Genomic DNA, 12,104 nt, shown 5'->3' on the forward strand with positions numbered 1-12,104 from the left:
GAAATCAATCGCACAACTTGCAGAAACCAAAGAGAAATAAGGCGAAGCTTAAGATACACAGAGAACGAGCATGAGGACGATACTCAACCCCCAACTGAAGAGATGGCTGAAAACCAAGACAGTCAGCTACCTCCTGCAATTGTGATTAATCAAAATCCTGCTCCACGCACTATGTATGATTATGCTAAACCTTCTTTAACAGGAACTGAATCGAGCATAGTTAGACCTGATGTAGCTGCAAATACTTTTGAACTAAAACCTAACACTATTCAAATGATACAGCAATTTGTTCAGTTTGGTGGTTTGCAGGATGAGGATCCCAACACTCACTTTGCAAACTTCTTGGAACTATGCGATACATATAAAATTAATGGTGTTTCTGATGATGTCATTCCTCTTCGGTTATTCCCTTTTTCATTGAGAAACAAAGCTAAACAGTGGTTGAACTCATTACCACGAGGGTCAATCACTACTTGGGAAAAAATGACCGAAAAATTTCTATTAAAATATTTTTCGCCAGCTAAAACAGCTAAATTACGTAATGATATCTCTTCTTTTGTGCAGATCGATTTAGAAACACTCTACAATGCTTGGGAGAGATACAAGGACCTTTTGAGAAGGTGCCCTCACCATGGGTTACCGCTTTGGCTTCAGGTTCAAACATTCCATAATGGCCTGAATCCTTCGACTCGGCAAATGGTTGACGCAGCTACTAGCGGAACCATCAATAATAAAACACCTGAAGATGCTTCTGGGTTTATAGAGGAGATGTCACTGATAACTATCAGTGGCAAGTTATGAGGACAAAGCCAACGAAAACAGCCGTCATTTATAACGTTGATTCAGTCACCATGCTCTCTAATCAGGTAGAACTCTTGAATAAGAAAATTGATGGTTTTCTTAGTTCTTCACAGGTTCACCCAGTAATGCAGTGCGAAGCAAGTGGAGGTGGAACAAGCCCTTCGGAATACCAACCTTATGGCCACAACATGGATAATGAGCAATTAAATTACATGGGTAATAATCCTCGACCTCAAAACAATCCATATAGTAACACTTATAATGCAGGTTGGAGGAACCACCCAAATTTCTCATAGGAGGCCAAGGAAATCAGCGACCACCTCCAGGCTACCAACATCCACCCTATCAACAGGAAAGGAAATCGAACCTTGAAGAGATGCTCACAAAGTTTATCTCAGTGTCAGAAACTCGTTTTCAGAACACCGAAACAGCACTTAAAAATCAACAGGCATCGACCCAAGAGCTCGAAACTCAGATAGGCCAGCTTGCCAAACTAATATTCGAACGACCACAAGGTAGCTTGCTAAGTAATACTGAACCCAACCTAAGCGAACAGCTCAACGTAATTAATATTCAAGATGATGAAGGAGTCATTGAGCCTAAACTAGGATCGAGACAAGAAACTGTGGTAAGCAAAGGTCAAGGTGAGGTAGGTCATAATAAAAAAAAATCAGTGAATGTCGAATATAAACCTCGTGTGCCATACCCCAACGTAACATGGAAAGACCACTCAGATGAACAATTTGGTAAATTCCTTAAACTCTTAAAAAAATTACACATTAACTTACCGTTTATTGAAGCTCTATCGCAGATGCCAAACGCAATGAAATTTTTAAAAGAGCTTTTAGCAAATAAGTGAAAGTTGGACAAGGCGTCGCATGTGGAGCTAAACGTAGTGTGCTTAGCTATTCTGCAAAATAAGCTACCGAACAAATTAAAAGATCCAGGGAGTTTTATGATTCCTTACTTAATTGGTAGTTTAGATGTTAACAATGCATTAGCTGATTTAGGGGCTAGTATCAACGTCAGGCCTTACAAAATGTTTAAGCAACTAGGTCTTGGGAAACCCAAACAGATTAGGATGAGCATTCAATTAGTAGATAAAACAATAAGATTACCTAGAGGTATTATTGAAGATGTGCTAGTTAAAATTGATAAATTTATATTTCGCATTAACTTCATTGTTCTAGGCATAGAGAAGGATAACAACACTCCTCTAATTCTAGGAAGGCCCTTTTTAGCAACTGCTAAAACAATTATTGATGTTGGCACAGGTGAACTCACACTCCATGTGGGAGACGAAACAATCACCCTTCAAGCTCGCAATTCCGGTAACACATTGGAAATTAAAGGGGATCGTCTAAACCATTCTACTAAAACTGACAATATGGAGCAACCGTCTTTACAGGAAATGAGTCTGAAGGAAGTACATGAGCCATTCTCAAGAAATAGTAGAGGACCTATTCATGAATATTGAAGGCTACAAATCGAGGAGCTAGATGAATGGTGGATGCATAAATCGAGAACACCCGACAAAATGAATCTACGACAGAACGAGCTCAATACCTTTCCAAATCAACTTAAGGTTGGAGATAGAGTCTTATTACATGCCGCAGATCCCCACATTGTCGCTACCACACCGAATGAAGAAATCTCTCTTACGGTACTCAGCATTTTCCCATTTGGTACGGTTAAGGTGAGTCATCCCAAGTTCGGCACTTTTAAAGTAAACAAAACACGCTTAAAACCTTATTTTGATGATATTGATAGCAGGAATGAGAAGTATAAACTCCTCAAACCACCATGATCATTCAATGGAGAGGTAAGTCGAGCTTAGACTATAAATAAGCGCTTCTCGAGAGGCAACCTAAGCACTAACTGTATTAACTTCTTTAAAATTTAGTCTTCAACACCTAACTTACTAACAGAGCTCTTGAATACAGGTTTTCCACAGGGACACGGCCAAGCACACGGGCGTGCTTAGGGCCATGTGAAAATAGGGCAAAGATTTCCCAAACACAAGCTACGATAAAATGCCATGGCCGTGCGACATGGCCATGGTCGAGCCTGCCAAAACAACACGAGCATGTGATACGCCCGTGTCTAGCACCCGTGGTCAAACCTGTTAGATTGACACGAGCGTGGGTCTACATACACGGACGTGGGAGAAGCGAACAACGCCAGACACGGCCGTGTGCATCCACACGCCCAAGGAACACAAGCGTGTACTAAATGTCAGATGCGCCCAAATTCAATATTCGCAAAACACATGAGCTGAAATTGTTGAACATGGGCGTGTTACCTGGCCGTGTGGCCCAAAATCTATAAATACCCTACACTATTCACTTTCTTCCCCATTCAAAAACCCTAACCCTAGCCACTGCAAGTCCACACGGCCTCCTTGCCACGCCCGTGCGCCGCCTCCAACTCCATTTTTGACGCCCGATTTCTCTCCCTTAGCATTTGTTTACTCTTTTCATCTCTATTCTACTTACTTTTAATGTCTATTTTCAAAATAATCTTTATTTTTCTCTTACTATTTCCATTTTGTTCATTATTTCTGCATTATTAGATTATTTATCATACATTTCATGTTAAATCAAGTTGTTAGGAAAGCCTCACTCTTTTGTCATACACATGCCATTACTATGCCCATTCTCATGCCATTACAATGATAATGTCACGAAATTTTGCTATCAAAATAATTATGTTGGTTATGTTTGGTTAATATTAGTAGTTGTGGCTGAAATTTTGACTTTTATTTGAAATTTGTCTTCATTTTACTTTGATCATTCCTTAAGATGAATTAATGGTTTTGATTGCAGGTACCATGTCATCTTCACGAGGAAAGAAAACCACCGTACCTGTTTTAAAAAAGAGGGAGGAAGCGTCATCTTCCGTGGGTCCTACCACAAAAGTTCGTCACTCTTTCTTGAGATTCCCCATCGGGCCCCAAGAACTATTTCAAATACTCCGGGCCCGACCTTTAATTACGGGCCACTGCATCGACTGTGCCACGATAGAACAAGTTTAATTGGCTGATGCGATTCGGGCCCTCCTAACAACTGACCCTTAGGAGCTATTCTTTGGGATCATCGAGCCATCATACCTCGAGCTCACGATGGAACTATGTTCAACATTCATCTTCAGACCGTAATGACGAACTACGATGATCCCGACACGGTCCAATTTCACCTAGGCGGATTATTCCGCCAGCTAAGCGTCCCAAAGATCGGTGCTGCACTAGGCTTATATACGGAGGAGTTCAAGGAAGAGAATGAACTACATGCTCTCACTCGCCACATACACTTCTCTTCCTTGAAGTGCTGGCACACTTTGGTCCCTGGCGCTACCTCCTACAATCCTAGCCGCTCTAAGGCATCAGTTCTCCCACCGTCCCTGAGGTACTTACACGCCATTTTAGCCCACATGATAATGGGGAGGAGAGAGAACACTGGTGTCGTCAATACCCACAACACCTACTTTTTATCGTATATGTCGCACGGACACGTCATCGACCTAGCTTATTTCATTGCCCTAGCCATTCAGTACCAGACAGAGCAGCATAGGAAAGGGGTCATCTCCATTGGCCCATACGTGACTAGGTTGGCTCGACAGTTCAGGCTCCTCAGCATCGCAGCCCAAGAATCATCCTTAACCCTCATTGGCCAGATGTCTCCACAAGGCATCTCGAGCATGCCTACCCTCCTTAATATCGTCTCGCCCAATCTACCGAGGAGGAGGCCTACGAGGACATTTCTGATGATGTCCCTCCACAGCACGAGGACCCATCGACTCAGCCACCACCACCCTCTCGTCCAGTTCATCGGCGACTTCATATGCTGACATCTCTGAGCGCCTCACTCGAATCAAGCAGCAGTGTTTTCAATGATTTGAAAACATTGATGCTACTCTACATCAGATTTATCAGCACCTCCACATCTCATCGCCAGTCCCACCTCGCGAACCAACCAACGATGAAGATGTTTAAAAACATTTATTTATTATTTTATGTTTTTAATTTTTATTAAAACTACTTTTTATTTTTATTAGATTTTAGAATTTTATTTTTAATTATCAATTTTGGTTATTTCTTTATGAGTAATTATTCTTCCTAATATCCCCTAAAAAGTTTCTGATCTTATCACAGTTATATAGAGCTCTTAAGCTCATCATCCATAGGAACTAAAAACTCTACTAGGAAAGGTTCTCCACGACTACCATGTCCTAATCGACCACAACCATAGCTACCACTAGATATAATATTCTTTTGGCGCAGGACTTATGGACTAATGAACCTCTACCACTGCCGGATTATCCTCCTCCACTCTCGCACCGATTACTCTCCAAAACTCCAGTTTGAGGAATTCATCATACAGGAAGTTTCACTTCTCTCCCTATCTTATTTTTATATTCTAATATCTATCTTTGTACATTGAGGGCAATGTACATCTTAAGTGTGGGGGTATTCATTTCATTATCAGAAAAATCCCTGCATGACTGTATTGTTCTCTTGGAAAGCTCTCATATCGTATTTAGGATAAATTTTGATTGATTTATGACGTTGATTGATATATCTTGAATTAAAACATAAGCATTTATGAATTGATTGTTTAAACTTTAAGACGTTAGAGAATCAAGCATGATAAGTTGATTTTTAAGAATTTAAAATTCTAGGTTGTTTCCCCAAGTCTAGGTATTACTTTGAACTGGAATTCACGAGTTCAAACATCAAAAAGCCATAATTTTTTTGAGATTTTTGAGCCTTTTAAGCATCTATTAATTCTTTCATGCTTACTTTTATTATTGCTTTGAGTGCGTCAGTATTGAACTGTTATTTTAGAACTTGCCTGATTATGCATGTCAAGACCACACTATTTGTTTTGATATGTCAAAATGAGAAAGGCACTTAGGATTAACCCAATCATGCCATGAAAAGCCTACCTCCACGATTAACCATTAGTGAACCCCGTTGAGCTAACTAGCCATTTCTTGTATTACCCTTAATATTAACCCTTAACCCATTTTTGTTGAAATCCCCTCAATTTTTTTTATCCCTATTTTTGTCGAGATTCGAGTTGAATAAATTGCTTAGCTATGTCTTGTTTGTAATAGTTAGTCTATGTTATTTAACTTGTTCTTAAAAAAAAATTTATGTATACACATTAGTAATTCCATATTCTGAGAAGAAGCTCTGTTGTACGCAAGTGATGATTAACTCTTTTTCTAGTTAGGCAATTTTTCAATTCAATCTCGATTCTAACCCTTTCTTTCAGCTTGTGACCACACCCCCTAACCAAGCCTCATTACAACCCTCTAAAGACCTTTTGATTGATGTATCATCTTAAATTATAGTGGTGGAGATTTGATTTTCATGCAAGCCTATGGTAATGACTTTTCATTATTGACTATTCAGTGCTTCATTTATTGTCCTTAAACACCTTGAGTGATTTGAGTGAATCTTTAGTGAGGATGTGAAACTCTATGATATTCTGAATCAAAGGTAATTACTTAGATGAGGGGAGACACCTATATTTGCATGATTAAATACTCAACTTGGAATGTTTGAAACTTTTATGTTCTTTTAGTTGAATTCTCAATGTATGATTACCTATGGATTATTTTGAGATATTATCGATAGAAAATATAAGTTGAGAAGAATTTATTTTGATTATGAGTTGAGAATTTTGCTTGAGGACAAACAAATGCTTAAGTGTGGGGGCATTTGATAAACCGTAATTTATACATATTTTTACCCCATGTTTAATGCATTTTATGGATAATTTTCCATTAGAATTGGTGAATTCGATGCTCCTAATTCTTTAATTTCATGTTTTATACTTAGGAGAGCATAGGAGAGTGAAAGGAACGAGAAATGGGTCAAAAAAGGAGAAAATGGACCAAATTACAAAATCAACACGGCTTAGACCTCCTCACACAGGTAGACCACACGACCGTGTCAATTTGGCAGGCTCGAGCACGGCCTGAAGTAATCGCACACGGGCGTGTCAGACGGGCATGTCCCTGCCGAGCCCAAGTTGAGTCCAATTCGGAAAAGCCTAATTTTAAGGGCTCTTAGGCATTCCAAAGCCTATAAATACACCCTAGAGGAGGAAGAAATGGGGGACACAAAATAGGAAGTAAGGAATTACTCCAAGGAAGCCGATTGATCCATCTCAGAAGCCGGATTCACCATCAAGGCTGAAGATCTCCCCTCAATTTCCCGTTCAAAATTTTTGGGTTTTCTTTATGTTTTGTATTCTTTATTATTCTGAGATGTTTTCTTATTTAGTTATGAACTAAAACCCCTAAATACCTAAGGAGAATGAAACCTAAGACGAATCTTGTTATTATTTTATGAATTGTATGATAAATATTTAACTTGCTTTTAATTATGTGTTCTTAATTTTTGTTTTGATATCCCAGGATACTGTTTCAAGATAAGCTCTTATTCAGATGAGGAATAGACCCTGTCTAAGAGAACATTTGTCATAATTAAGCAGAGTTGTTTGCGCACCAAGACATAGGGTGACAAGATTTTGCCGGATTACTGTGAAACCTAATAAGGGGATCCATAGATCGAGTTAATGCAACCCTGAAGTGTTAATTGGAGAAAGGTCTAAATTATTCAATCTAGGGATTAGACGTTATTAGCCTTGAATAGGGATAGTAACATAACTTAGGGATCTCTACGGAACAAGTTAAATGAATTAATCGTCCGATTCGGAGCCAAAATAACAAGTACAATCTAGGTGGATTTTTCCTTAGGCATTGTCTTAATTCAATCGATTTTCCCAAAAGCAATTCCCCAATTCTATTTTCTGTGAATTCTTAGTTTAGATAATTAGTTAGTTAAAAAAAAAAACCTCTTTATTCTTAGGCTAGATAATAAAAAGACAGTCATTACTTGTAACGCCCCCGTACTCGAGACCGTCGCCGGAGTCGAGCACAAGATGTTGACGGACTTAATTCATTAATTAAACAGCTGAAACGATTTATTTTAGAATTTCCAGACAAGCTGGCTAACTGCGTCACAGTCGCTACAAAATTCATATCTCGATTTACAAAACTCAAAATCCAATTTTGTAAATTTTCCTTGAAACTAGACTCATATATATACTTACCAAATCTTTTCTAGAATTTTTTGTTAGGCCAATTAGTACAATTTATTAGTTAAAGTCTCCCCTGTTTCAGGGTTTAGCTACTCTGACCCCTATGTATTACGAATAAGATATCTCCCTGTACAGAGTTTCAATGACCATGACATTTGTTTCTCATAAAACTAGACTCAATAAGGAATCCATAAATATAAAATGTGAGTCCTAATTATTTTTACACAATTTATGGTAAATTTAGAAAAGGGGATCCAGAAATCTCTCTGACCCTATTTCACTAAAACGCAAATATATCATAAAATACAACTTTTTTTACCTATTTTGTTTCTTCCACATGAAAATAGATTCATTAAGCTTCAATTACATATTTTATTCATCATCTAATTCTATTTCTACTATTTTTAGTGATTTTTCAAATTCACGTCACTGCTACTATGTGATTCTGTTTTATAGCCAATTTCACCATTTTATGGATTTCCATCGATTATTTAGCACATAAAGCATACGTGTTATCAAATATAATCTCAATTAGCCACTCCAATAGCTAATCATTCTCAAACATTTCCATGCCATCCATGAGCTATATCATAAGATTATATACATAAAAGGATTATAATGCTATACATGCCATATTCCCAAAATATGCAAGCCACCATACTGAGATGGTCCGTTGATAGTGTGAGCGTGCCTCCGACCGTCCTGATCTCCAAACCAGCTTGTCAAAACTACAAGGAATGGAAGGGAAGGAGTAAGCATAAATGCTTAGTAAGTTCACATGCAAATAACAAATAACTTAACAAAGCAATTATACCAACCAACATTAGCATAATATCACCAAAACATATATCACATTTCTATTCATCATTCATCGTCTTACTACATTATTGTTGTCGTATCAAGTCTCAACCCGAGGGTTAAGTACATACCTATCCAAAGTGCCCATTCCACAACACTTACAATTACGTCACTTGCATCTTGAGTATTCTTCCACTTCACTAGAATTTTACCTGTTGAACACATCAGAATATAACTCGAATACATGGAAAGTTTGCACATAAGTGCCACATATGTAGCCAAGCTACCATGTCACCTGCCCATAAGCGAACTCAGACTCAACTCAATGAGCTCGGGCGTTCGCATCCATAAGTGAACTCGGACTCAACTCAACGAGCTCGGATGCCTAGTTACATCTCACGAACTCGGACTCAACTCAATGAGTTCGGACGTTCGCATCCATAAGTGAACTCGGACTCAACTCAACGAGCTTTGATGCCTAGTTACATCTCACGAACTCGAACTCAACTCAACGAGTTCGGACATTCGCATCTATAAGTGAACTCGGACTCAACTCAACAAGTTCAGATGCCCAAATATCCGAATCTATTCCTAAGGTTAAACGGGATTCTTTTCAATTACACATTTCGATCGCCTTCTTCGGAATATAGAAATCGATATTTGCTAACATCTCATACTTATTAAATTGTTCCCATAATTTGCATATCACCAAACAATAATTCACAAAACATCATATTTCATGATAATAAGTATCATGTCATATAAATAACATTAAATCACTTAAAATAAAAATTATGTTACCTTATTTACACATGAACTTACCTCGTATGCGAAAATGGTCATTTTTATCATTTTGTCCACAACTTGGTATTTTGTCGATTTTAGCCCGAATTTTGATTTTCCTTGCTCTATAATTTCAAATATAGCCTAATTAGGACTCATATTATTCAAATCAACCCAAAATCATATTTTGGAAAAATTACAATTTTGCCCCTAAATTTTCACATATTTACACTTTTGCCCCAAATCTCGTAAATTAAACTTCATCCTATTTTCTTATGTTTTATGACATGCTTATCATTTTTCCCTTCTACAGCAACATCCAATTCTCACTCTAACATGTACTTATGAACATTAGGTATTTTTACCGATGATGTCATTTTAGTCGTTTTTACGTAAAATCACTTAGCAAAAGTTGTTTAACACAATCTCAAGCTTCATATTCTACCATAAAATATCAAAGTTCATGCATATCATTCATGGGTAAATTTTTAAATATAAACCCTAGCTCAAAATATTGGTAGAAACAGGTAAACCGAGCTACGAGGATTTCAAAAATTTAAAGAACATTAAAAACGGGCATAGAAATCACTTACAATCAAGGCTTAAAAGTGTTGAAACCCTAGCTATGGTTGAGAGAAAAATTCAGCAGCAACTTATGGAGAAGATGATCATTTTTTTGTTATTTTTCCCATTTTATTTCTTTTAATATCTAAATGACCAAAATGCCCTTCCTTACTAAACTTTCAAAAATTCCATCCATGTCCAATTTTTTTCCATAATCTTAGAAATTGGTCAAATTCTATTTAAGACCTCCTAATTAATATTTCTAAGCAATTTCATACCAGAAACTTCTAGAATGCAAGTTTTGCAACTTATTCAATTTAGTCCCTAACTTCAAATTAAGCACTTTATGCATAGAATTTCTTCACGAAATTTTCACACAATCATGCAATCATATCATAGACCTCAAAATAATTATAAAATAATTATTTCTATCTCGTATTTATGGTCCTGAAACCACTATTCCGTTTAGGCCCTAATTCGGGATATCACAACTCTCCCCCCTTTAGGGATTTTCGTCCCCGAAAATCTTACCGGAAAAGTGGTATTCACTTAGATTCCTCAATTTCATATTCGGTGCTGAAGAACTTTCACTCAGGCAGTGCCTCCAATATATCTCTTTAATTTCTCATATATTTTGAAAGCTTACGGACTCATCTCTCAATTGTTCTTAAATTTTCAACCCTTCTCAGTTTCCCTTGTCATCTTGACATAAAACCCAAATCTCAATTTGGTTAATGGAGACTAGCATTCCAAGAAATCCAACAATCAAAGGGACCTACACTCTTCTGAAATAATCATACAGATTTTCATCATCGATAAATCACAATCCAATAACATCTGAATCAAATTACAATACATGTCAGTACTCTCTAAATGAATAGGCAAATTTTCACTGTGAGCTTCATACAATTCTTTCTGTATAAGCCTCGAAATAATAATACCATGAATCAGATCCAATCTGAAATTCAACATCAGAAGTCGATCCTCACTGTACTCTTTTAGTTTACTACTCACTATCACATTTTCCTCTTTCCACTACGGAAATAATTCTGATATAGCCTCGAAAATAATCCTTTCTCATTTTCATCCTAATATCAATACTGGCAGAGATAACTCTGGTAGATCCTAATGCTCGGCTTTAACCCCATTAACAACTCAGATTTTTCCGTGGCATCGAATGCTCTAAACTATTACATTACCTTATTTTCTTGAATCACATTACAATTCATACAAATTGAACACGCGAGTCAATCTTAATCACCAGTGAATGACATTTCAAGTAATGCTTTCTTCTAGTTACAAAACAATTCATCATGCCATCCTTTACTATTCATTCCTTACGTTAATCAAAACCATCTCAATTGCATTAGCTTAAGTAACCAAAATATCTTAATTTAAGACATTAACTATAATTGACTTACTTGAGAGAAGTAATCCACCATACCAATTGAAACTCGCACTTTTATCACTTATGCCTTTACTGTTGTCAAACCTTACACGAAAATTAGAAAAACCCCAATACTGAAATCACCACATTACCCAAATCAAATCAGAAGTATAGTCATACTTGACATGATTATCACGAGCTAAAGAACGCACTTCGAGCTGAGTCATAATTGACAAATTACGGAATAAAGATAACAAGAAAACCGAATAAAGAAATCCAAGATAGAGAAACCCAGAATAAAGAAATCCAAGATACGATACTATGCTGGAAAATGAAAAACCTAACTCATAGGAAAATATAGAAGATCTCAAAAATTCCTCAGAGAAAAGAAGTCTAGAAGAAAACATCATTTAATCCCACTGGAATCAAATATAACAAGAACAATGTATCTTCCCATACATATATATCAAATGGAAGATTAAGTAGAAGAAATAGTATCATAATATCATACATATCCTCTCATCAATTCTTATCAGACGAAATGTAATAAAATGCCCGAGGAAATACAGTAATACAAATTATAAACTAGTCGGACTACCAATGCATCCATCAACACCAGGATTAGAAAACATTCCCATATAACAAGAATTTCTTCAAAA

The 12,104-nt window shown here is 37.0% G+C and overlaps 1 non-coding gene across 1 annotated transcript; it reads right to left on the bottom strand.

Annotated features, from left to right (window-relative positions):
• Window positions 1-531: 531 nt before the first annotated feature.
• On the bottom strand, window positions 532-638 carry LOC128289486 (small nucleolar RNA R71). The gene has a single exon (XR_008279134.1). It is a non-coding gene; the product is annotated as a small nucleolar RNA R71 (small nucleolar RNA).
• Between the last annotated feature and the right edge of the window lie 11,466 nt (window positions 639-12,104).

This window comes from Gossypium arboreum, chromosome 2 (assembly GCF_025698485.1).
Source record: "Gossypium arboreum isolate Shixiya-1 chromosome 2, ASM2569848v2, whole genome shotgun sequence".
NCBI lineage: Eukaryota > Viridiplantae > Streptophyta > Magnoliopsida > Malvales > Malvaceae > Gossypium > Gossypium arboreum.